Below are 25,523 nucleotides of genomic sequence, written 5' to 3'. Positions count from 1 at the left end.
TGGCACTGGGTTTGTGATTGTTTGCTGTTACTGCCATAGTTATTGGTGTTTGTTTGACTGGTTATACACATAGAGATATATCATAGTACAGAACTGTTACTCCTATTTTCCCACATCTTTGCCTAAAAGCCCCTTGATTTCAAAATTATAATAACTCGGAGGGAAGGGGGATCGCATCTGCCATTCCAAAGGAGGCTCCTGCCTTCCTTAGCAGACACCTGTCTTTCAAACCAAGACAACACTCTTCATCATTAATATTATGATTGTTGCGATTTTCAGTAAACTGTTATTCCAATTTATAATCTCTCCCAGTATTCCTCCATATTCAGAACGGGCAGGGAGAGAAGGGAGCAGCTTGAGTGGGTTTAATTTTCTAGATAGGATTTAAAACCAGCACACCCTCATATTATTTTGGGAAACATTTTGGTGTATTTTATTTCATTGCTTATTTCCAGCCATAAAATAACTTAATTTTCTACAACATTCTTTCTCTGAATAACAAAATCAGCAATTATAGCTGTAACATTCAAAGTGCTTACCTTTAGGGAATACATTTTTGCACAAGTTCTTTTGTATGCTGAACACTGCAAAAGCATTCCGAATATTCACAGAAAATTATTATGCTTGCATCGAAAGTATCTGAACAACCATTACAAAAAGGATGACTTGTGATTGAAGGTTTATGATTTTGAAATGGAGAAAATGTATTTTTCTTCAGCAGGGTATTATAAGTAGACTTGAAATTCAGCCCTTACTGAAGTGCTTTTTAAAATTCATACCTTGTTTCCTGCCTGCTTTTCTACCAAAGTTTTAATTTAATTGCTTACATTTGTCTGTCTAACTTAGAAAAGGCTTGTGTTTGAGATGAACAGTGTAGACTTCTCAGGGACCTGTACCTGCTATCTACTTTATACCAAAATTTTTTCTTGAATATAAGTGATCCTTCAAATAAGTGTTTGCTGCTGTTTCATATGAATGTTGCTGTATGATTCTTTTATATAAATTTTCTATTTTTGCTGTTATCCACTTCCTAATCTTCATTTTCAGTATTTGTTCTTATTTGTTTGACACTTTTATTTTTCTTTACTGAATTACAGATCTACTGTAATTACTAGTCATCTTCTTATTCTAGACTTCTAGTTAATTGTTTTCTTTCTACAGTTCTAGAGCTTCCCATTCAACATACATTATTCTACCAAACTTCACTATCTTTCATCATCACTGTATGGGTGATTTAAAACAAAGTTAAATGTTCAATTTCAAAGAATTTGAAGAATGTTAGTGTTGAAGAAGAATCCTGTGGTTAATTGGAGGAGATCATTCTAAATAAAAGGAATACCACAAGAGGAGGATTTTATTTTCCTTTAATAAAAATTTTCTAGAGTTATCCTTGTCAATGCCAGCTGTCTACAAGATATTTATAATGCAAAGCATTTCACAGAATCATACTATCACAGAATAGGTAAGGTTGAAAGGGACCTCAGTGGGTCATCTACTCCAACGTCCCTGTTCAAGCTGGGTCATCCTAGAGCACATTGCATGGAATTGTGTACAGCGCATTCTTGAATATCTCCAGTGAGGAAGACTCCACACCCTCTCTGCACAATCTGTTCCAATGCACAGTCACATGCACAGTAAAAATGTTTGTCCTCATATTCAGATGCAACTTCCTCTGCATCAGTTTCTGCCCATTGCCTCTTGTCCGATTGCTTGGCACCATCAAGCAGAGCCTGGCTCTATCCTCTTGGCATCCTCCCTTCAGATGCTTACTTTGATGAGATTCCCTCTCAGTTGTCTCTTGTTGAGGCTGAACAGGCCCGACTTTCTCAGGCTTTCCTCATAAGAGAGATGCTCCAGTCCCTTAATCATCTTTGTACCCGTCCTTTAGACCTGCTCAAGGAGCTCCATGTCTCTCTTGTACTGTGGAACCCTGAACTGGACACATCATTCCAGATGTGGCCTCTGGAGCAACCCTTCTACTAGGCTGACTAGAGGGGCAGGATCACCTCCCTTGACCTGCTGGCAATACTCTTCCTAGTGCACCTCAGGATACCATTGGCCTTCTTGGCCACAGGGGCCCATTGCTGGCTCACAGACAGTTTGTTGTCCACCAGAACCCGCATGTCCTACTCTGCTCTCCAGCATGTCAGTTCCCAGGTGGTACTGGTGCCTGTGGTTATCCTCCCCTAGTTGTAGGACCCTGCATTTGCCTTTGTAGAATTTCAGAGAGTTCTTCTCTGCCCATTTCTCCAACCTGTCAAGGTCCTTCTGAAGGGCTGCACAATACACTTTGGATTGGCCACTCTTTCCAGCTTTGTATCACCAGTGAACTTGCTGAGAAGGCATCTTCCTCTTCATTGAAATAAATAACAAATAAGTTAAACAAGACTGCGCCCATTACTGAACCTTGAGGGACAGCTCAAGTGACAGGCCTCCAAATAGACCCAGAGACAATGATTTGGACACTCTAGAATCTGATGTCCAGCCAGTTCTCCATCCACTGCCCACTCATCCAATCCACACTCCCTGAATTCGTCTATGAGGATTTTGTGAAAGACAGTGCTGAAAGCCTTTCTAAAGGTAGACAACATCCACTGCTCTCTCCTCATCCATCCAGGTGGTTGTTTCATTGTAGAAGGCTATCAGGTTGGTTGAATGTGATTTACCTTTAGTGAATCCATTCTGATTGCTCCTGATCACCTCCTGTCCACATGGATAGTGATGGCCTCTAGAATGAGGCGCTCCATCCCCTTTCCAGGAATTGAGATGATTGGTCATTCCCTGAGCCCTCCTTCTTCTCCTTGTTGAAGACCAGTGACATTTGCTTTCTTCCAGTCCTCAGGCACCTCTCCCAAACTCTATGACCTTTCAAAGATGATGGTGAGCAGCCTCTCTGTGATTTCCACCAGCTCTCTCAGCACTCAAGGATGCATCCTGTCAGGGCCCATGGACTTGTGGATGTCAAATTTGCCGAGATGATTCTAACCTGAGTCTCCTTGACCAGGAGTCAAGGAGAGTTGGGTTAGAGTCTGTCTGTCTTCCAAGTTTCCTTTACCCTTGTCTCCTGGGTTAGAGTTTTCTGAGGGATGATCTTGTCAGTGAAGATTGATGCAAAGAAAGCTTTCAGTAAGTCTGCCTTCTCGACCCCATTTTTGAGTAAGTGCAATATCAGTGTTTTGCACAACTTCTGCTTTGTCATAGCAGAGCTGATCTGGCATCCTGCCTGTGTTTTGCTTGACTTCTGTTTGCCTCAGTTACATCCTTTATCTATTTCTTCAAGTCTGTGCTGTTCTGTCCTACTGTCCTTATCGGTGTCAGCCCCACTTCCTTTCAGTAACCTTGGTGGGGGGGGTGGGGGGGTGTGTGTGTGTGGTCAGTGCTGCCACTTGCTGCCTCCTCCTGCCACCCACTGGACTCAGTTGGTGTCAGTGCAGCCTTGAGTCACTGCCCTTATGGTGAGGGGGTGGGTGGGAAGAAAAAGAACTCGCTGGTCACCAAAGAACAGCTCCCCTTGCCCGGCTGGTCCCAACTGCAGTTCTGGAGCTGCCACTTCAGCACCATTTGGCTTGGGAATGACCCTGCTGCCTCTCCTCGTCGCCTTGTCCTGCAGAAATGTCCTGGAAAGGCTCAGAAATGGGAAAGGACCTGCTGGTTATGCAGTGCCAGGGTCTGCCCTTCACTTCAGTGAGCCAGACAAAATGGACCCCTTTCTGGTTGTGGCCATGGCTTTTTCCCTGCCAAAACCACACCAATGGCTGTGATGTGAGCGGTCCTTGAATAGACAATAACAAAACCTCAATGGTTGAAAGGTTGAAACCCTCAACACCCTTGTTTCTGCACCCAAGACACATAGTAAAGAACATTAGTGAATTAAATTTTCACTTATTTTGTACCCTTTTACCCTTATATCCCTTATTCTATCATCGTTTTTCAGTCCTTTGCAATCTCCCATCTTTTCTGATAGCCCGATGACCAAGGGTATCTTGCCATGCTGGGTGAATTGCCAGTGCTGTATTTGTCTTGCCTGGCTAACCAGAAAGTAAGGTTGAAATTCAGAATGCAATAGCTGATTTTCACCCAACTTATCCTCATCTAGGGGTGTTACTGTCTAACCAATCAGTGATTTTCACTGTATTCAGAGAAAATTGTCTTTGAGACCTGTTGAGTTTGACTGAAATTACCTAGTACAGCAAAAAACGCATGGGGGTAGGAGAACTGATGGATGTGCAGAAACCTGATAAGCACTGAACATCTCATGTCTTACACGGGTTAAGAAAAGGCATGAAAATGATATGACCTATTTTATTTACCATTTTCATAGCATAAATTAGGAACCATCTGTAACTGCTTTTGGTCTAATACAGTTCCAAATATCAATGAAACAACAATTGGCTTTTTAACCTAAGTACTTGACTCTCTGTCTGAAATTCCCTATTTGATGTTTACATGCTTCAGTTCTTAAGAAATCATCATCACATCTTTACTTCTGATGTATAGTAAAGGAGGTAAAAACTTTGCTTCTCCCCCATGCATGGGTCAAATCTGTTTGGTCACATAGCTGAAGTCAGTGAGTCAATGGTTTTAGGAAGAAAAAAAGAAACCTTGCTCTTCAATTGAATTTCAAGCCTATTCTATCTCTTAGCTGATGAATAAACATGGCCTGACATGTCATAAGTGTTTGTATAAAGAAATAGCAGGAGGCATGCCCATAACCATCTTCTTACCTCATCATGCTATTCACCCACTCTTTAAAACACTAATTTTCATGGAACATACTGTTGCATGTCTTTTGGGCTATTTGACAGCACTAAATTACCAGGCTGAAAAAGCAAATCTGATGCACTCTCTTCCCTATGACAAAAGTACATGTAGATATATACATTTACTGTACTAATCACGTCATCAAATCAAATACCAATATTCAATACTGTTTTAATCCAGAGAGGATTTTTTTGGAGTTTCTATTGAAGCAACAAAGTTTTCAAACTGTTAGCAGCCTGCATTTTTTTACCAGTTTACCTTAGCAGAGGGATTTCTTTTTCCTGGAGATCTGAGATCAGAAAATAACCACATGTTTAGGCACCAAAACTCAGCAAGTAACTCTGAACTTATTCTGTCACACTTTCAATAAATCCTGTCAGTTCCTGATAGACTCATAGATAGTGATATATCGTGATGACAGCTTCATCAAGCATTTGATTTATGGCTAAATACTGACTTAAAACCTTGCATAAGAAAAACAGGTTAAATGAGGAAAAATAAGTCCCCAAAGCCCTTTGAGAATAGTCACCCCAGTATTTGCCTGGTTTGTTGGCTTTACAGCTCAAATCCATTAAAATGATAAAGCCCAGTCTGTACATGAAAAGCACAATTAGAAAATTGAAACTGGACTATTTGGGAAAGTATTTCAAAAAGGGGTTGAAACCATAAACTGAAAATCCCTCAACTCTCAGATGAGAAACATCTCAGGCGGAGATGGAGCTGTTGACATGGCTTGCTTAGTATTTTCCAGGTGTCAGGAACATTTTAGGATGAAATCAATTACTCATCAGCTAGGTAAAAATCCTGCTTGAAAGCATCTATGAAATTCAATGCTTCTTGTATTCTGAAGGGATCTTTTCTCTGAAGGGATCCTTTCTTTACAGAAGTTACAGTTTTAATTTCTGCTTTCATCTCACCAATCTTTCAGATCGTGTCTTTGATCACATTTATAACAATAAATATTTTCCCTGTTTATTTACTATTTCTTTTATATAAAACTACCTCACTTAGTCTTGTCTTAGAGGCAAATCTTTTGAAGTTTTAAGGACAGTTAAGACCAACATGGACCTACAAGTGGCAATTTTCCTCCTCTTTCTCTTCCACTCAGTTGGAGGTACAAAAGACTTCCTCCAGGGAAACTACCTGCAGTGCCCAGGCTAGTCCCCTACTTTGAAGTGTCCCTTAAAGAAGGAGTACTCTGTAAGAGAGTTTAGTTTTGTTTAAAGACATTAATATCTCTGAAAAAATAGACTTTGTATTAGATTAATGTTTAAGGATGAGTCTTTTGTTGGTGATGTCTGTGTATTTACTACAATGCTTTCCTCAAAACACCCTTTTATTGATGACATATTGAATAGGCAGTGTATTTGTAAGATAAGAGATCATCATAGTCTTTTGTACATTTGTTGTAAATGTCCTTAGTAAATGTAAGATGCTTTTATGTACTAGACTCTCCAGGAATATGTGGATGTGGCTGGACAAAACATTGTAAAAAAAGTAAATACAATTATATTTATTGATGTTTAAATGCTCATTAAGTAGCACAACTGTTTAATTCTGGATATGATTCTTAAATTATTTAATATTTCATGGTGCTCAGATATATTCAACATATTAAGCAGTAACTTCAGTTTGCTTTCTGTTATCATACTTGTTGCATAAGTTTTTCTGCTTTGTAATAAATACAGAGAGCACTTTAGCCAAAGCTTTGAACTTTGTACTTTGCACTTTGCAGGTGACATCCAGCTACAGAACACTAAGACTGTTTGTCTAAAAGATTGGTATAAACTGATACATTGTCATCAATGAAATAACTGGCTGACATGCAAACTAATCAAATATATAGCCTCACTTTAAAACAACAGGATATTTTCTTTGCCTAATAGCCAGATATACCAATGCTCATTTCTATGCAAGATTTCTTATGCAGCCAAGAACCAGGCAGAGAATCAGTTGCAACTACCTCCAATCAAGCCTAGGAGACAAAAATAACCAGTTGTCATGGTTTAAACCCAGCTGGAAATTAAGCCCCATGGAGCTACTTAACTACCCCACCCAGTCCAGCTGAAGAGACTAAAGGCAGAGATCCAGAGTGGGATAAGGAGCATTTACTGCAAATAGCAGTAAGATAAAAAACCAAAGTAACAGCATCAATATTAACTACAAAAGTAAAAAAGAGGGTGATTTACATACAAAAAAATGCTAGCTGACCTGGTCTGTTGCCATGTGTCCCCCTGAGACAAAGAACAAAATGGCCCCAGACATTCCACATGCATGTTGTTCCCTCCCAATCTCAGACAATGAAAAACAATATTGGACAAACTGCTCCATTTGCCACTCTCTCCCGCAGAAAAGGGCAAAATGGCCACAGATTCCCCATACGCCCGTTTTTCCTCCACTCTAAGTCATACCTTCTTCTTCTCGAAAGTAAGAATCCCTTACTTCTGCCCCCCAGTGATGATGTGGATGATACAGAACAAGAACCTAGACATGCTGAAAGGTTCTGCCCCCTCACATCCTTGGCCAAAACACTTGTATGTATAGGACAAAAAGCTCTGATCCCCACAGGAAATTAACAAGTTAAAAGGTTCATTGTCTCTTACTTAGTTGAGTCATTTTGCCATGCCTCCTCATTCTGAATGAAATGGCAAGTACTGCAATGTAGAAAGCTGAAGCACATCTCCTCTTACTTATAGGCCTTCTGTTTCTAAAAAGGTTGACTTTATTAAGAACACAAATGTAGCTGGATTGCTATCACCAATTCCTGTAAACATTACATGCTGTGGCCCTTGACTTCAATGAAGACCTCCTTTTGCTGTACTAGTGACAAAAGTCACCAGAGCTAGCAGAAAAACAAGCATAATTGAAGTGTGACTGTCAGCCCAGTTGTGTGAACCTGCTTAGCTGAATTAAATGACATATAATCCAGTGACCTAGAAGCAGAAAGAGCAGGGGAAGCTTTGATTTCCTCATATTTCTCTTAAAAATATATCAGCATTCTGCTACTATTTTGAACACCCACTATGCCCATTTTAGTCACAATTATGTCACTTACAATTTTACTGGTATTTGTTGGAGGTCTCATTATGAACCTTTGCACACAGCCTCTCACGAGAACCTGCCCTGATAAGGCACTCAGGGGCTTAGGCACAAAAGGGTGAGCACAGTGTAACCTGCTGCTGTATTAGTAAAAAGGTGTACCACTTATGTCAAGAGGTATGAAACCATGAGGGCACCACAAAACCACAAGAATTTATGTCCAGTTGAAAAGAGTGAATTCTGCTATAGGGAACAGAGCTGTGTATTCAACACTTTGCACACCAGTTTTTGGCCTAATGTTGTGTTTTCTTGTTACTAAGATGCAAGTACTTGGAGAGGTGTGCTACAATACAGAAGCTTGAGTCATTGCTAAAAAGAAAAGAGTCCTCCACAATGGTAAAAATCCTGATAAAAGGGAAAAAACCACTACAGTAAACTTCTGATTTAGCAAGCTAGATATCTAGAGCCACATATTAGCAAATGACAGGAAAAAGATCTGCGCGGGCCGGGCCCGGCCCCAAGTAGTATCAGCGCAGGAGCAGTGGCTGCGCCGGGGAAAAGCCCCGGCCCCGGACCGGACCCACGGGGTGGGCCTGGCCTGGCCCAGGGACCATGCGACCTGGCCTGTCCTGAGTGGTACCGGTGTGTGGCGCAGGAGCGGCAGCGTAGCCTCCCCTGTTCGCCATGCTGCATGGACCAGAGGCGAAACAACCAGCAACCAAAAAGATGCCATCCTAGCAGACCCAGCAGAAGAAAGAACGCAATAAGCTACAAAAGCAGCTGCTGTGTGAGAACTCAACCAGCAGCGATCTCCAAAGCCAACACTAACCAGCTGCCTCATCATTTTAAATTGAACTATTTTGCATTGTTTTACCATTTTTTCTGTTGTATAAAAATTATGCCCTTCGCTTTTCAATTTAATATGGAAGTCCCGCTGAGCTCTCTGGGAAAGCTGCAGCTTGCTAAACCAAACCTAGCACAGCCATAAAGACCTGTCTTTTCAGTCACAGTTTACTGACAAAGGCTTGTCACAGTTTACTAGAGATCAAATATATACCCATATAAATTACATGATACCACTATAAATTTACTATCTTTCTCTGTTCCCTACTTTCTCTACAGGGATTTTATTGTCACAATAGGAATGAATTATTGTCACAAAATTTAGAAATCGCTTATGGTTGTCTACACTGTCACTTGACATTGTCAGGGTGTCTGCATTAGGCAAACAAGGGATCAGAGAAAAATGCTCATGAAAATGGCATGAAACAGGTCCATGGGTAACACAGCTAATTTTGACTGAAAATTTGCTTTTTTAATTTTCCAGAGGAAACACAGAAAAGCCCTAAAGGAGGCATTTTTTTTTTTATGTAATGGAAACGAAATCTGTTAAAAACATTAAAAAAAGAGAAGAAAAAGGGGAAATTAGAATCCTTATCTGACTACAAATTGCCATTTGTAAATTTGCAGTGAGATCAATATTTACTATACCTAAACTTTGGAGTGCAGCCAAAGAGCCAGGGAGAGACCACAAGTGAGACTGAATGTAAAGCAGTGCTATCACTGTCTTTTGCTTTCATTGGTAAACTTTCCATTGCTGTTAAATGCACTCTGGAGCACTACAGAAGACGTTGGGGTTTTTTTTCAGTGTACAGAGCAGGACACACTGATCACTTTGAGCAGTTGTATCCTCTTACTTCTTAATTGTTGAGCTGCAGGTTAGATATAAGAAAATGGTGTTTATTGCTTGTTTACTCTTCTTATCAAAGGAATTTTGTGAAATGATAGTAAAAATCTATGGTTGTCTCCATGAATAATGTTATGATCCAAATATTAAAATTATTAGAGAGATGCATCTGCCCGAAATGAGGTGTGAATGAGACCATATGCTGAACTCAATGGATTTTATTTAACAGTAAATGTGAGGTAGAGGGAGATAGAAAGAAATAGGGAATAGAAAGAGAAGGAATATAAGTAGAAAGGTATATAGTCACTGTGTTTTGGATCCCGCAACAAGGCTTGGTGGTTGCAATTTCAGTGTCTGGTGGTCACTGTCTTGATCTGTCAGGGGTGGGGGAAGCCCTGTCAAAGTCGTGGGGGAAATCCACAGAACAGAGAGTTCAAGTTCAGGTGGGAATATCCAGGTACTGCCCCTGAGGGCTGAGGAGTTTCACACTGAATGAGGTAATGTTGTGTTCAGGACAGTTCAAGAGTCTTTGACAGCTTCTAAGGCTGGGTGCCCATTACATCGGTGCAGTTGAATCCATTGTGGCCCATTGTGGCCCATCATGGCCCACCAGCAGAGTTGAAGACCTTCAGGCTATGTGTGAGCTCTGGTCCTGTACTTTCCTGGCAGGGAAGTTATCACAGCTGAGTTCACTTAGATAAGGACAAAGAGACAGTACCCGGCTTCCAGAGTTCTTTCCTCATCTTGCTCAACACTGAGCTTGTAGCCTGAGGTGCCAGGTGTGCTCTGCCCTCTACACCTGGGTGGTTACTTTGCACATCAGCAGCTTGACTCCTGATTGTTTTAGCCATAAGCATTCCAGGAAGTGTGCAAGCCACTTTCCCAAGACTAGGAGGTGTGCGGTGGGAAGTACTTGTGTAAGGGACAGGATGTTTCTCTTATTTCTGTATGAAGTCATGAGCTCTTGAAGACAAGAGACATTTTTCATGACCTTGGACTACACATTTTTACATTAAGCAAGAGAACTCAATGACTTCCTTCATTTGGGAGAATGCCCAAATTAAAATAACTGTCAGTGATGTCCCTCTAACCTTGTTAGATGTTCTTTATTTTCTGGTCAGTCTGTCCTCCCTGTTGGGTATTTTTGGTCCTTTCCCCATGTCTGTCCCATAGCTACCCAACAGCAGCATATTATCTTCAGGGAGGTAACGACTTTTTCTGGACATGGCCAAAAGCTTTTGCAAAGCATGAGCAAAAGCTTGCTTTTAAAAAGTTTCTCTGTATAAAAAAGATTTATAGGCTATGCTATATAGAGTTGCTATGAAAAATGCTACTGTTTTATCCTCTTGAAAAGTGATTCCCTTGTCTGTGATGAAGATAACCTGTATTTACACTGATGGATGTCAACTGTCCTGTTCTCAGTGTACAAGTCAACACTCAAAAGCATACAAATCTTATTCATGACTTATTACACAGAGACATTATATTAAGAGTTATGGCAAAATGCCTATTCAGATATTTTGATACCTAAATTTCCTGCATAGTTTCAGCTGAGTATTGTGTACTTCCTTATTTTCAGTCTTGGGCTTTCTCTGACAAGAACTGGCATGCTAACAAGGGCGATGGATAGGGTGTAAGATTGTGGTTTGCCTGCATAATGTCTCTAGGAACATGAACAGGTCCAAAAGATTTCTAAAAGATTCCTAAACACCTGGATGATAGGCTCATGGTACAGGTACAAAAGGAACCAACTAGGAAAGGTACTGTTAGAGGGCATCTAAATAAGGATGGTGAAAAGTCTGGAGGGGAAGCCATATGAGGAGCAGCTGAGATCTTGGTTTGTCCAGGCTGGAGAAGAGGGGACTGGGGAGATACCTCATCACAGTCTTCAAATTTCTCATGAGGGGAAGTGAAGTGGCAGGCATCAATCCCTTCTCTCAGGTCACCAGTGATAGGTCCTGAGGGAATGGCATGAAGCTGTGTCAAGGGCATTTGGTTGGATATTAGGAAAAGGTTCTTCACCCAGAGGGTGGTTGAGCACTAAACAGGCTCCCCAGAGAAGTGGTCACAGCACTAAGCCTGACAGAGTTCAGAAACTCTGAACTTGGCACAGGGTATGATTTTTGGGGTTATCCTGTTCTAGGCCAGGATTTGGACTTTGTGGGTCCTTTTCAAATCTGGATGTTCTATGATACTAAGATTCTGTGATTCTTTCGACTTTTTCTTTTTTTTTTTTTTTAATACCAAAATGTCACTGTCTCACAAAAGAGAAGTACTTAGATAAATGTCAAAACGGATCACTTTCATTTCCCCCTTTGGGTCAGACATACCTCCTTCTCCTCACAGGAGCTCTTTAGCACAGAAAAACAAATCCAAAAACCTCAAGCATCCAGTAAGAATCTTGTCTAGTCCTTAACTAGTGGCATTGCTTCTGTGTTCTGTAATAAATCAATGCTACATCGTGACTTGACTGAAATGCACTGTATTTTTCTGACATGTCCATTATATATTACATATATGTGACTTGAAGTTAGATACCAATCACAGATCATAGGGTTATTGTACTGCCAGTCACATTAGTAAAGCCCATGGTGGATGTTTCTGTTAGAACTTTCTGTTGATCTGTGTCCATCAGCAGGGAAATATTGATGAATCTTAAATGGCTACAAACGGGTTGGTTTTGTAACAGTCTCATGTTGTTAATCTGCTCTTGACCAAATGTATTAAGTTTTAGCCTTGAAATGTATTGTGTTTCAATCTGTCTTCTTGTAAAGACGGCGTATTTTGCATGTGATTTTTTTCCTTATATTTTTAATGGGACTGGTAACACTGTAAGTTCACCTGTTGGCTGGACCTTGCTGGGGCACACAAGCTACAGGATTATGCAGATTGCATCAGGAAGGAAAGATAAATGCAGTGCACATCACCTTTACAACAAACTAGCAACAGAATATGGAATCAGTGTTCTCACCATGGAATTACTGCACAATTTCATACTGTAGGATACCTCAACATCGTTTTTGTGGGTTAGATTCTAGCTATCTCTGGTCAACAGCACCAAATAGGTAAATACTAATAAATTTCTAGGAAAAACATTTACTAATTAATTTAAACTTATGCTGGCTGTTGATTCTTTGAATCGATATTTGCAGAAAGTTTTGTGTAGTAACTAAATAATAATAAAAAACCAACATCTTTTAGTACTTCTAGGAGGAGAAATGTTGTAAACTCCAATTTAACTTAACAGTTAAGGAACAGTTAAGGAGACCGAGGATCTAATTTATTTTCTTCTAGCACCACCAATATGGGTTGCATTTACCTCTGTGCAACAGTACACTACAAAGCCTTAGCAAGTGCTTTTTTAAAAGGAATTTACGTGTGTCTTACATGTAGCTTGGCAAGAGTTAGTTCTGTCATTTTATATGGCAGGCTTGTTTAGATGGATAACAAGCCAAGTAATTTTCAGTGCCCAGGGCAAGCCCTAATATGTCCCTCATCTTGCAACACACAAAACCTATACTGAATTATATAGCAAATGACTTACGCAGCTTCTGCTAAAGCCTGCCATAGATTTCTGTGTCTTTGAGCTTTGAACATACTGCATAAAACAGCAATTACTTATGACAGTCCTTTAGCTTTTGCAGTAGATCCTCAAAAGGGAAATCATTAATTCTTCTTAAACTTGTTCAAAACCCTTGGTTTGCATTTTCATTAGTGCAGCTTGTGGTAAGCTCATCACTGTTAAACAGTAGAAAAAACTAAATGATATTTAAAACTGTTCAGAGAGAAGGTTTTTTTCCTTCAAAAAGATGTGTTCCTGATCAACATAGCATTTTCAGCCAGCGCAAAGGAAAAACAATTTATTGGGCAGATCTTTGTGGAAAATAAATACAGGCAAAAATGCTACCTAAAACCTAATTACCTATTACCACTGTAAGCCTTGGGGAAGATACACTTGGATGTATCTTTTAATGGAAATTTTACTTCAAAAAAGAGAGAACACTTTACCCAGTCAAACCCTAACATCTGTCACTATTGCTAGTGACTGATCTCTTAATCACAAACTATTTGTTTCAGAATGGCTACAGGGTTTAAGCCAACACAAATCTTCTCAGAAGTCCCTTTACAATGCAACTTTATTCAGACTAAAAAAAATCCCTTTTTTTTTGTCCAGGTAAATTACAGAGAACAGGCACAAGATAACTAGGCTGTGCCATACAACCAATAGCACATGGCACCAAGAGTAGGTGGTGGCATGGTCTTTTCTGCTACTCTTTCTCTGTAGGAGTTCTGACATCTTTTCATATCTTTGTCTTCCAGTAGGGATTTACTGTGTCATTTGGATTATTTTTTCTTTTCTTCCTTTTTTTGCAGTGTGACTCAAGGCTTGAGCTCCAGATGTTTTATTATTTTCATCTCAGATTGCTGGCACTTACTTTCTGCCCACAGTTGTAAAGCTGTACATTTCTGGCTTCTTAGTTCCCTCTTTGGAGGCTGGATTATCATTTGCTTGGCAGGGGTGGCTGTAGGCATGTGGGATAGGTGCTGCTGCATGGGGATCTGCAGTTTTGGAAGCTGTTTGTCAGTAATGCTTGGCAGCTCTTGCTTGCTTCAGTAATGTGCTAGGACTCCACAGGCATCTCTGAAGATGAAATGAAAGAGCTTAACAGTTGTCCTAATTGCCAAATCCTGCTTGCATCCCAGGTCAAACTGCTTTGCTTCTTCATTCCTTCAGTGGAGACTGGAGTCCTGAGTATCAAGTTGTCCCTAACTAAACCCTTTCCCTTTCTCATTTTGGAGCCACCCAGCTGTCCCGCTATCCCTACATTTTCTGTGTGGTTACAGAGGTTCATCTCAAGTATAGCACACCTGACCCTGCAAAGTATTGCAGGGCCATGGACACTGTAAAGATACTGAGCTACTGACGAGCACTATACTGTGCTTCTAATAAGGCACAGTAATTGCAACGTGTCCAGGAGGCCTCTGCCTCTTGTACAGGTTACCAGAAGCATTGGAGGTTACTTACATTGAGAAGCAGGAATTGTGGAAAAGCAAGAATTCATTCTCCAGCAGAAGACACCAGTATTCTTATTAACACTATTGCCTATAAAGGCAAAGAAAATTGGAATGAAAGGAATTGCTGACGTTTTCCCAAATATGTAAAATGAGTGCAGTAAAGAAACCACATTGTTACAGCTGGCAATCATTAGCACTAGCAACACAGGCTTGTCTTGACAAAATTATAGTAGTAATGAACAATGTCTTGCCTTAAATAGAAATCTTCTGCTTTTGAAGCTAGCTGGTTTTACTTACACAGGAAGCTAGACTTTGCTAGTTTGTCATTGAACCCAAAGTTTCCTGTTGTGTTCTACTAGGATTCAGTGAGATTTTTTTTTTTGTTAGCATTTCCTCCTCTAAAATGTAATTTAGTTAAATAATATAAATGAAGCATTTTTCTGAGAACATACTTGTTGCTTCAAAAATGAGACTGGGAGAGTAAAAAAGTAAAAATGATAAATTTTCAAAGATAATCACTTTAATTTTGTAACATAATAATTAGCTGGCATTACCTACTACATTTAAATACTTGAATGCAATGTGTTTGATGACTGAGATTCATGGTAAGTTCAGGGTTTTTCAGTGCTGGAGAGATGACTGAATTCTGCCAACTCAAACAAAAGGGCTGGTATTTGGTTGGAGCTGCTTTTGCTATAGAGAAAGCAAAGGCATCACCAGGGAAACAGGATGGGTGAAACTGGGGTCAACTAGTGGTACATGGTATCTCCAGCTGCTATCCCAGTAGCAGAAGCAGTCAAACTGACTTCTTGTGCTTGGGAGAGCCAAAGTAAGCATCAGGCCATACTTGTACTGTCTGTGTCCACCACCTGCAGCTTCAGGAAATAGATTTTATGCCCTTGCACTGATAAATGATATGCTGTCATTTCTCTTTTTCAGTGGCTAGCTAAAGAAAGAGTCATGGTCAGTGGATGCTAACATCTCCATTTCAGAGAAATGCATAAATCCTTTTCCTGATAAATTCTAAGTATTCTTCTAAAGAAGAACAGATACTTATAGAAGGAAGGTGAGAAGGACTATCTAGATCTTTCACTATGTATGAATTTGTATGTAACATTCTGTTCAATCTCTAGGTTTTAGGTTCTGGTTTTTTTTTAGGATCCACCTTTTAGACTTCAGTATTCATGTGTAATTTTTATTAGTTAGTAGTCTCTGGACAAACTTAGAACAAACACTGTCTATTCATGAGTCATTCTCTGAGCTCTTTCTTTTCTTCGTATTTTTCACTTCTAGAAATATGAGGAATATAGTTACCTCAACCTGTTTCTGTTAATAGGCAACAGAGTTCAGTTCAGCATAGACCTGGAAAGTATTTTCTGATTTAACCACTTATTGTTGTCACCAGAGATACTAGGCTGGAATTTTCAGCAGGGACCACCCAAGACCCACTTCACCATGGCATTCTAAAGTCAACACACTTGACCTGAAAAAGGGAAAGAGCTGTTAGGAGAGAGTTTGAGAACTGTTGGAACCTGAAAAAAAGATCTTACTGATGATCCAAGAGCACCGGAATTTGATAATCCCTCTTTTTGGATAGATATGTACCCAGAAACTACCTTTTGTTTCTGATTGCCAGAGCTGGGTTATTTGGTTGGAGGTGTTTGTTTGTTTGTTTGTGTTTTCATATTTTGCTTTTTTAAAAATATCTACTTTCATTCTTCTGCCTACAGCTGCATTGTCAGTTAGGATTCCCTCTGTGATTTTTTTTCTTGTTTCTCTAAATCCTAACTAATAAGTAACCAGAAATTAATATTAAGTATACTTACATTTCAGTGTGATTCGAAAAACATTCCTGTGGAGGGTTCCTTTTCAGTCCTATAGACTTTCTGAAATGTAGCAACATTCTGAATAAAGAACCAAGACAAAAAAACATAAACCAAAAAACTGACATTCCCCCATTTAAACAATACCTTAGTGATGGTAAATTTATCTTTACTTTTGGAGGTAATTAAGAAAATGGACTGCTCTTAGATCTCATGGTGAGGACATATTACACCACACAGCTGGTGCTGCCGATTTATACAGGTTCATGGTATTACTCCAGAACTGAAACTTTCCCCAAGGAGCCTAGTGTGGGAAGGATTGTTCCAGCTGATATGGCCTTTTAAGTTGCCATATCAAAAGTACGTATTGAAATGAAGAGACCAACAGATTTTGTTAAGTCTCAAGTGTTATTGTGTTTATCAACAGCCTGGATGAAGGGATAGAATGCACCCTCAGCAAGTTTGCTGACAATACCAAACTGGGGGAGTGGCTGATACACCTGAAGGCTGTGCTGACATTCAGCAGGACCTTCACAGGCTGCAGATTTGGGTGGAGAGAATCCCAATGAGGTTCAACAAGGGCAAGTGTAGGGCGCTGCACCTGGGGAGGAATAACCCAAGTACCAACACAGGTCAGAGGCTGACCTACGGGAGAGCAGCCCTGCAGAGAAGGACCAGGGAGTCCTTGTGGATGACAAATTTATATGAACCAGGAGTGTGTCCTTATGGCCAGGATCACCAATGGTATCCTGGGGTGCACTGGGAGGAGTGCTGCCAGCACACCCCCTTCTACTTGGCTCTAGAGAGGCCACATCTGGAGTTTTGTGTTCAGTTCTGGGCTCCTCAGTGCAAGGAAGACAAGGACTACTGAGGAGGGTCCAGTGGAGGCCATGAAGATGGTGAGGGGTCTGGAGCATCCCTCTTGTGACAAGCGATTATGCGTGCTGGGCCTGTTTAGTCTGGAGAAAACTGAGAGGGGACCTTTAATGTATATGAGTATCTCCAAGGCCGGTGTCAGGACTCTTTTCAGTGGTGCCTAGTGACAGGACAAAGAGCAATGCCCATAAATTAAAACACAGGAAGTTCCACCTCAACATGAGGAAGAACTGCTTTATGTTGAGGGTGGCAGAGCACTGGGACAGGCTGCTCAGAGAGGTCACGGAGTCTCCCTCTCTGGGGACATTCAAAACGTACCTGGATGGGTTCCTGTGTTTTTTCCTGCTTTGCATGGTTCTGTCTCGGCAGGGGTATTGCAGTAGATGAACTCTAGAGGTCCCTTCCAACCCCAACAGTTCTGTAATTCTGTGAAGTCTGCAGGTGAAGGAGATACACAATGAAACCTAAGAAACATCATTTCTCCAGTTCCCCAGCAAATCATAAAGAATACGAAAAGAAAGGAGAGAACTTCCACGTAAAATACTTCCTTGTTTATGACTGGTTTTGGTTTTTTTCCTGGCAGAATTAGTTTGGAGATACATATCGAAATTACTTCTTACAGTTTAGCATATGTTCTCAGTAGAGTCAAATAAAAAAAGAATACAGAAACAAACCAAGCATGCTATTTGGAGGCAAATATGGAAGAGATGATTAGGAAGGATAATTACGAGGTAAATGTAGTGCATTTTTTCTCAAAAGGTTTGTTATCTACTTAGGTATGTACAAAGTGAATTATAGATTATATATGTGTAGGTACATTCTTTATATAAACTTATGAATATCAGATACTTACTTGTCATTACAAATGGTTCTGTTCTTCCCAGGAGCCCTTCAAGGATAGTTATAAGGATCACAGTATTTTCTATGGGATTGTCTCAGTTTTGAAAGACAGGTGTCTGCTAAGGAAGGCAGAAGCCCCCCCTTGAAGTGGCAGATATAACCCCTTTTTCCCTCTAAGTTATTATATTTTGAAATCAAGGGCCTTTAGGCGACGATGTGGGAAATAGGAATAACAGTTCTTTACTCTATATATATATATATATATGTATATAACCAGTCAAACAAAACAGCAATAACTATGGCAGTAAGAGCAAACAATCACAAACCCAGTGCCAGCCTTCTCGGCTGTCAGGCCCTTTCCCCTCGGGTGTGGTTCCGCTCGCAGCCGGCAGGGGCGCTGGCGGCTCCCGGTGAGCAGGGCAGGTGCGATGGTTCCCCCGCGGCTGCAGGGGGCGCTCCGGAGCGAGCTCGGGGAGCACGCGGCCCTGGTGGCCTGGGATCCCAGGAAGGGATGGGACAAAGGCTTCACAAACCCCTGGGCAACAGCAGGCTGGAACGGCAGGCTAGAACGGCAGGCTGGAGCGGCAGGGACGAACGCAAATCCCGGGTGGCAGGCGAGATGTATCCAGATGGGAAAACCCCACGGAGGCCCAGGCAGGCAGGGCAAGCAGGGCTACAGCGTAGCGAAAGCTCAAAGCAGCAGCGGGGCAGGGCAGCCACAGCCCGGCCTCCAGCAGGGCAGGGAAAGCGGCTTTTGGGGGTCCCGGCGTTGCTTCCAGCAGAAAGAAAGAACGGCCAAAAATAAAGAAGCAGCAGCTCCTTTCTCTGCAGCTTCTCTCTCCGGACGCTCAGAGCGAACTGACCCCACACCCAGGTGTAGACAAAGGAGTAGCCAGGCCCGCCCCACTCCCCTTTTTGTCTTTCTTAAGTAGAGCTATTTGTCCCCTAGCAACATGCATATGGGAGAAAATTCCTTTAACAGGAAAAAACTAAGACTAAACTAAAACCCCAACAGGGATCAAAGAGGATGCCCATTTTTCAGATGAAAAATTATATTATGAGGCTGCTTCTACTTCTATCCAAATCAATGCTAAGTCTAAGTATCAATATGCAGAAACCAGGCTTGTGATCATATGGAACATCCAAGGCAACTGAGAAAGGAAGACCATTTCCTGACTACTATTCCTGTGCTTTAACTACAAACCTCCTCTTTGCCTCCAGTTGTTGCTCCCTCACTTGCACAGGAAGTTATGCAAAAGCTTCACTAGGTCCATGATGAAAAATTGCACAGTTCTGTTTTCCTTCTGCTTTTGTTTATTTACTTAGCTGGTGAAATGGAACAAGACGATGATAAATGATCAAACAAGACTGAGATAGAGAAATGGTAAAACTCCAAAAGTTCAGGCTGTTCTACAGAGAAGCTGTTGAATGTTTGCAGCTAGACAAATTAATTGTTTCTGAGAGAACATTGATACACTGAACTTGTCTGGCTGTGAAATTTTAATGCATTTGATCCAGTGTATTTATCAAAATGTAGTCCAAAACAATATGTAAGTGAGGAATCACAACTCCTGCAACTTTATGAGCTTTCTGGAGTGCCTGATGTAAGATTTTATTTATTCATATCTTCATTGAGTTACTTCTTCATTTCTGAAAAAGCTTTTTTTTCCTGTCTTGTGGATTCAAAGACGTTCATTGCCAGACACCTTCTGATGCCAAACCACCTTCACAAAGAGAAAGCTCATTTTCATGAAGAAGTTGTATTTTTCCCTAACGATACATTTTTGGAGTTCTGCTCTTTACATATTGCAGAGAATATGATTATAAAACTTGTCTTTTCTCTAAGCTAAATAAATCATGACAATTGCTCCAACGCTTTCCTAGTGAAATCTAAATCAAATCTATTTTGACTCATTTAAGGTATCTAGGTTGATTAGGTCATCTGTTCCTTGCAACTCAATACTCCCTTACTTAATGGTGCTGCTCAAAAAGGTAACTCGGCTTTTCTGTGGAAAAACTGGAACTTGCTTACACTTGTTTTATATTAACCTAGTTTTATTACATTCTTTGAAGTCACTGAAGTTTTACTAAAAATGCTGAAAGCAAACTGGGCACTGAATTCAACTTACTTATTGAATAACTTATCTAGAGTCCCTTTTTAAAAGGAGTCACATAGAAAAGATGAGAGGTGATAGGTACAAATTACTCCTGGGGAGATTCTGACTGGACACAAAAGGAAAATTTATTTCACAACAAGAACAATCAGCCATTTGGAATGATCTCTTGAGGGAAGTCGTGCATTCCCCAACAGCAGACACTTTTGTCCAGCAATCAGATTCCAGACAATGTTCTTGAGTCCCTCTTTTAGAGACCATACAGCAGTTCAGGGCAACTAAAGGTGACCAAAACTGGTTCCACACCACCCATATGCAATTCCACTTAAATTAGGAGCTTTCTGTGTGATGTATCATACATGAGCAAAGGATGGAGCAACTGACTGAAGTATTGACCAGCTTCTCTTTCCAGTGACACATCTTATGGATGTTACAAACTCTTTTAACTGTACAGCATCACTATGACATCTGAGCTCCTGTTTTGTATTAAAAGTAGAAACAAAAGCTGCTGCTTCCTTCTTCTTTTCTCAATTTATTAAAAAGCTTAATCAGTGTAAAAAATGAGTAAAGAATTTAAAAAGTGAGTGTGAAAATGGAAAAGTATTTACATCCAACAGAAAGCATATTCAGAGTGGAGCTGGCAGAAGTAACAAAATCTTGGTCTTATTTATGGTGCACTATTAGAGTGTGTATTTTGAGTTGTAGGTTTAACAGGTGCTGATGAGGACAAAACTCTGTACTCTTCTCAGGTGGTAGTACACCAGTTGAAAGTAGTTTGGGTAAAAAGTTTCAATAACAAAGTCAGAAGGTCACAAAAACATAGAATGTTATGGGCAGACAGTGTCAGCCAGGCTACCGTTATATCTTTTGACAAGTTAGTATATAATTTTAGCTAAAAAATTTAGTGAGATTGAGGGAGTGGGAGATTTCTTTTGAAAGTCTCTGTGTCTCTGGTTGACATTTTAAAAATGAAATGTTTTTACTTTCTATTTTAAAAGGGATTGTCATTTACCTCATTTAAAAAAAAAAGGAAAAACACCTACATACTTAGAAAAAAACCCCAAAAAAATAACCCTGAAGCTAAAACTGAGCCAGTGATAAATTATTAATAATTCTATCTTCAATAAGTGGAGAAAACTGAGGGAAGGTATTGCTGATACTGATTGTTCTATTGCAGCAAAATCTACAAACCCATCAGTTAATTGCTACTGAAAAGATTTAATGAGATTTTATAGAAATGTTCATTTAAATAGTTAACATAAGTGAAAATTACCAATATCACACTTTTTCAAACAGTTCATATGTGATAAACCAACAGACAATAGGCTGATTTCTGAAGCTTATATTTTCTTAAAACAAGACTTGCTTTTGATGCTTTATTCGTCTATGGTTTGATGTTTTATTTGTCTATAAAGTGACTACTCAAACATGGAGACTAAGCTGTTAGTGACTCAGGTTCAAGTAAGGTAAGTCTAAATACTTTTACCCTGTCATGAACCTGAGTGTTTCATATTTTAATTGACAACATTCACATCGTTGAGCTTTTCATTTAGACTTTGATAAAATCTGCTCAGAAAGGCAGATGGCAGGCTGTTATTTTTAATTCACAAGCAATGTTAAATATATGCCATATGTTATAGAACTTTTCAGGCACAGCCTTTTGAATGCTATCACAATAAACTTACAAAATTACATAAAAGGGAAATCTGATGGAGAACAACACCATTGCAGTTTACATTTTTGAAAAAGGAAATAAAAATGACCAGACTTTCTTCTTGCTAAAATACAATTATGCAAATCACCAAACAGTCATTGAAACATCAAAATTGTTGCAGAAGGGAAGTGTTTGTGGGCTTCTGTTATCTGTTGTTCTGCATCTAGGAAAGACTCTCTGCATGCACTACATGCACTAACTGAGATGTTTCCTTATAAAGAAAATGTTCATGATGTTTTACACTATTGTATGTAGGAAGCTTCATGTGTAGGCTAGTAATAGTAATGAAAAAAATGGGCTGAAGTAAAAATGGTTTTTAGCATACTTTGAGGTCACAGCTGTTGTCAAAAGAGACATTCAAATCACAGCTTCCCTAGAATGGGAGCTGTGGAAACTGTAGCAGCAACTGTAAAGCAACTCTGAAATATTATTTTCTTTTCAAAGAAAATATAGCTAATGGATATATGGAAGCCCACAGTCTGCTGTAGCAAAGAAAAGTATGCTGGTAGCTAGTAGTAGCTAGTGGGAGACCCACAGTTGAAAAGACTGCATCCAGCATGTTACTGAATTGCACGGGGACTTCTGGCCTGTGAGTTTTCAGGAGCAGCTCAAGGAGACAGACAAGGTGGGGTGTCTAATAACAACCTTTTGAATTCAATGTGATACAGAGAGTGAGATGTTTCCCAGGGAGGGAATAACAACCCTGCAGGTCAAAGCTGGGAAGAATGGTGTCTTAAAAATATTTCTGCATGTGAACAGAGGGTGTAACCTCTATAAATCTGGTGATTAACTGTGCCTGAAGCTCTCCCTGGAGAGTCCAACAACCAGCACTGGAAAGGGAGCACATTGAACAGCTCCTGTGCACCCATGATCAGTCTGGACTAGCATGGTGAATGTGTCAGTTGGGCTGTCATGAACAAGCATTGTTTATTTGGTCTTCTGTTTTGCATGGGAAAGTTGCTGGGGTCCTGAATTTATTCAGCTGCTGAACACTGCTTGGAGCCACTGGAAGTGAAGCTTTAAAGTAATGGTATGAATGCATGTGCAGAATGCCAAGAACATTTCTATACAGTGTAGAGATGGATGAATTATTCATTATGAATTATTCATATCACAAATTTTGACATTTTTCTGGAATAAATTTCCATTTTTTTAAATTATTCAAAATATGACCAAATAATTGCTGGACTTTTTATTACCAATCATCAGAATACTTTCAGCAGTTATCAGTTTCTTTTTTCATTACTCATCTTATTGTATTCAATGATACCTGATTAATCCAGCCACTTCTGGAATTTTTAGTATCTCAGGCCACAAAAAATAATAAACTAACAAGATCCAGCGCTGCTATGAAGGCTGTTAGAGAAAGTGGATAACATTCTTTTTTCAACATATTTCCTTTTGTAAACATTCTTGTACAAGACTAGATTCACAGAGGTAAATTTGGTTATAACAGATAGGTTTCTAGAACTTGCAGTAATATTATTTTTCAGTATTGTCATTGAGGCAGTTACCAATTGCAGTGGTTTCCAAAGTACTGGATGACATTCACATTTCTTAAATGGAATTGATCTAAATTTAATTTTCAGGTAAATGTGGGATTAGTTAATTAAACTCAGTGAAGATATATGACTGCGCAAGCTGAATAAGAAATAAATTAATTCAGAATCAAAACCCATCTTCATTGGTGTTCAGAATAAATAGGGGGGAACAAGTACAGATGCAGAGCTGTACAGTGGTTAGAGTCTAGAAATTGCATGTAAAGCTCTGCAGAAGAAATCTGCATCTTTCTATCAGCCATCTACTTGGTATGCACCTAAGGAGCAAAACTGCTACTGAAACACCAGAGCTTTTGAGACTTACCAGTAAACAAAACCAAAAAAGGTAAAAATGTCACAACAAGGAACTCCAGTCAATGAACTTTAGGTCTGGTGTCAGCTTTAGACTACATCTGCTACAAGCATCAGTCACAGATAAACTCCCTTAGATGCTCTGGGCTAATTCCCATCCTTGCAAGTTAAGTGGTTGGGCGAATAAAAATAAGAATTAAAAAAAAAGATAAAAAATACAACCTTTTCTTGCCCAGTTTCCATGGAAATGAAAGTGGAAAGACTGCTGGCAGTCAGTAGCTGAGTGTGAGAACTCTCGCTTGCAGATGTCAGTTCCTCACTGTTCGCTGAAAACTGCAAGTGTTGGTTTAAAAAATCAGCTGCAAATGATGTCTTCAAAACTCTGTGGACTTAAAAAAAAGTTGATAAACTAGTTTTAGAATGGGAGCATTTAAAATGTAAAAGTCTTTACATTTCCATCCACCTGGCTGCTGAGACACTTTCCTTTTATAAGCAAAAAAAGCGGTGACTACATTTTCAGTTACTATATTCTGGATTTCTTTTTGGCTCAACAGTTTGAGTTGATTACTTTGCAGACCATGCTGAAAGCCTTCCGCACCTAAAGGAGGCACATGGTTTCTTATTGGTTTAGTAAAGTGCTCATGGATTCCGTTTAGATATGGATTACTAAGATTTACATTAATTCAAACATAACAGGGAAATTAATAGATCCAGTTTTAAATCAAGATGTGATTGTTTGCATACAATATTTTTCAAATAAAGATTGCTAACGTATTTGAAATAAAGATTGAGAAACTTTCTCAATTTCTTGGAGGAGTCACACAGTTTGGTCCCAAGTTTACGGTTGTTAAAGTAAATAGTTTAATATAAAGATTTTTTCTTCATCTTGCAAACAAAAAAGGCTGGAAACATGTCGGGGTTTTTTTTCCAATGAGCATTCTCTACAGCCTATGAAAACTGTTCTCAATGTGTTAGTTCCACTCTGTATCTTAATAGGCAGTTTACTGTTCTTAAACACTACAAGGAGAATGATGACTGTGAGGGATTTTCCTGAAGATCACAGTCTTAAGGACAGATAGTGTGGTTTTATGGCATACAATACTTATTACAGTAATGCACAGTTTTCCCTGGAATGACTGTCTGCTAGTGATCTAAATGGGGAAGCAACTAACTCGTTCACAAACAGCATCATTAGGAGCTGAGGCAAATAAGCAGCTGATCTTCCTTGTTCAGTACACTGAAGCCTTGAGACTAGTTTTCCCTTTTTTCCTTACTCATTAATTCAGTTTTCATGGCTGCTGTGGCAGGTGGAGTATTTTATATTCTCACCTCATTAATCAATTGTGGGTTACTGAGGAAATTCTATAAATACCTGGTCAGGAGATAGAGACAGTATAATCCATAGCAAACCAGCTGTAGCACCCTCAGGCTGCAATTGAACCAAGACCTTGGTAACATACTCCAGATATTGTGAGGCACCTGTGAGGCAAGTAGTATCACTTATGCAATGAACAGGACTATCACTTCAACCATATGAATATAAGAGAACAGAAAACAATAATGTAGTAAACTTTCTGATTGTATGGTAAGTGGTATTGCAGAGTTTAATACACAAAATCTCCCACTGTCTCCGCTTCATGGTCTGACTCAGTAATTGCAATACACTATTACAAATTTTTCTTTTTCTCATTTTAAGTTATAAAAGAAAAATAAAAGAAACTTCGCTATGTGATTTTCTTTTACTCCCTTTTTAGCTGTACTGACTTCAAACTATCAATATTAATCAACTATTACCCAGAAAAG

This window comes from Corvus kubaryi, unplaced genomic scaffold, assembly GCF_017639235.1.
Source record: "Corvus kubaryi isolate FWS band 111438036 unplaced genomic scaffold, C.kubaryi_AGA036_p1.0 split1-37296, whole genome shotgun sequence".
NCBI lineage: Eukaryota > Metazoa > Chordata > Aves > Passeriformes > Corvidae > Corvus > Corvus kubaryi.
The sequence above is the reverse complement of the archived record's forward strand: the minus strand, read 5'-3'. Positions refer to the sequence as shown.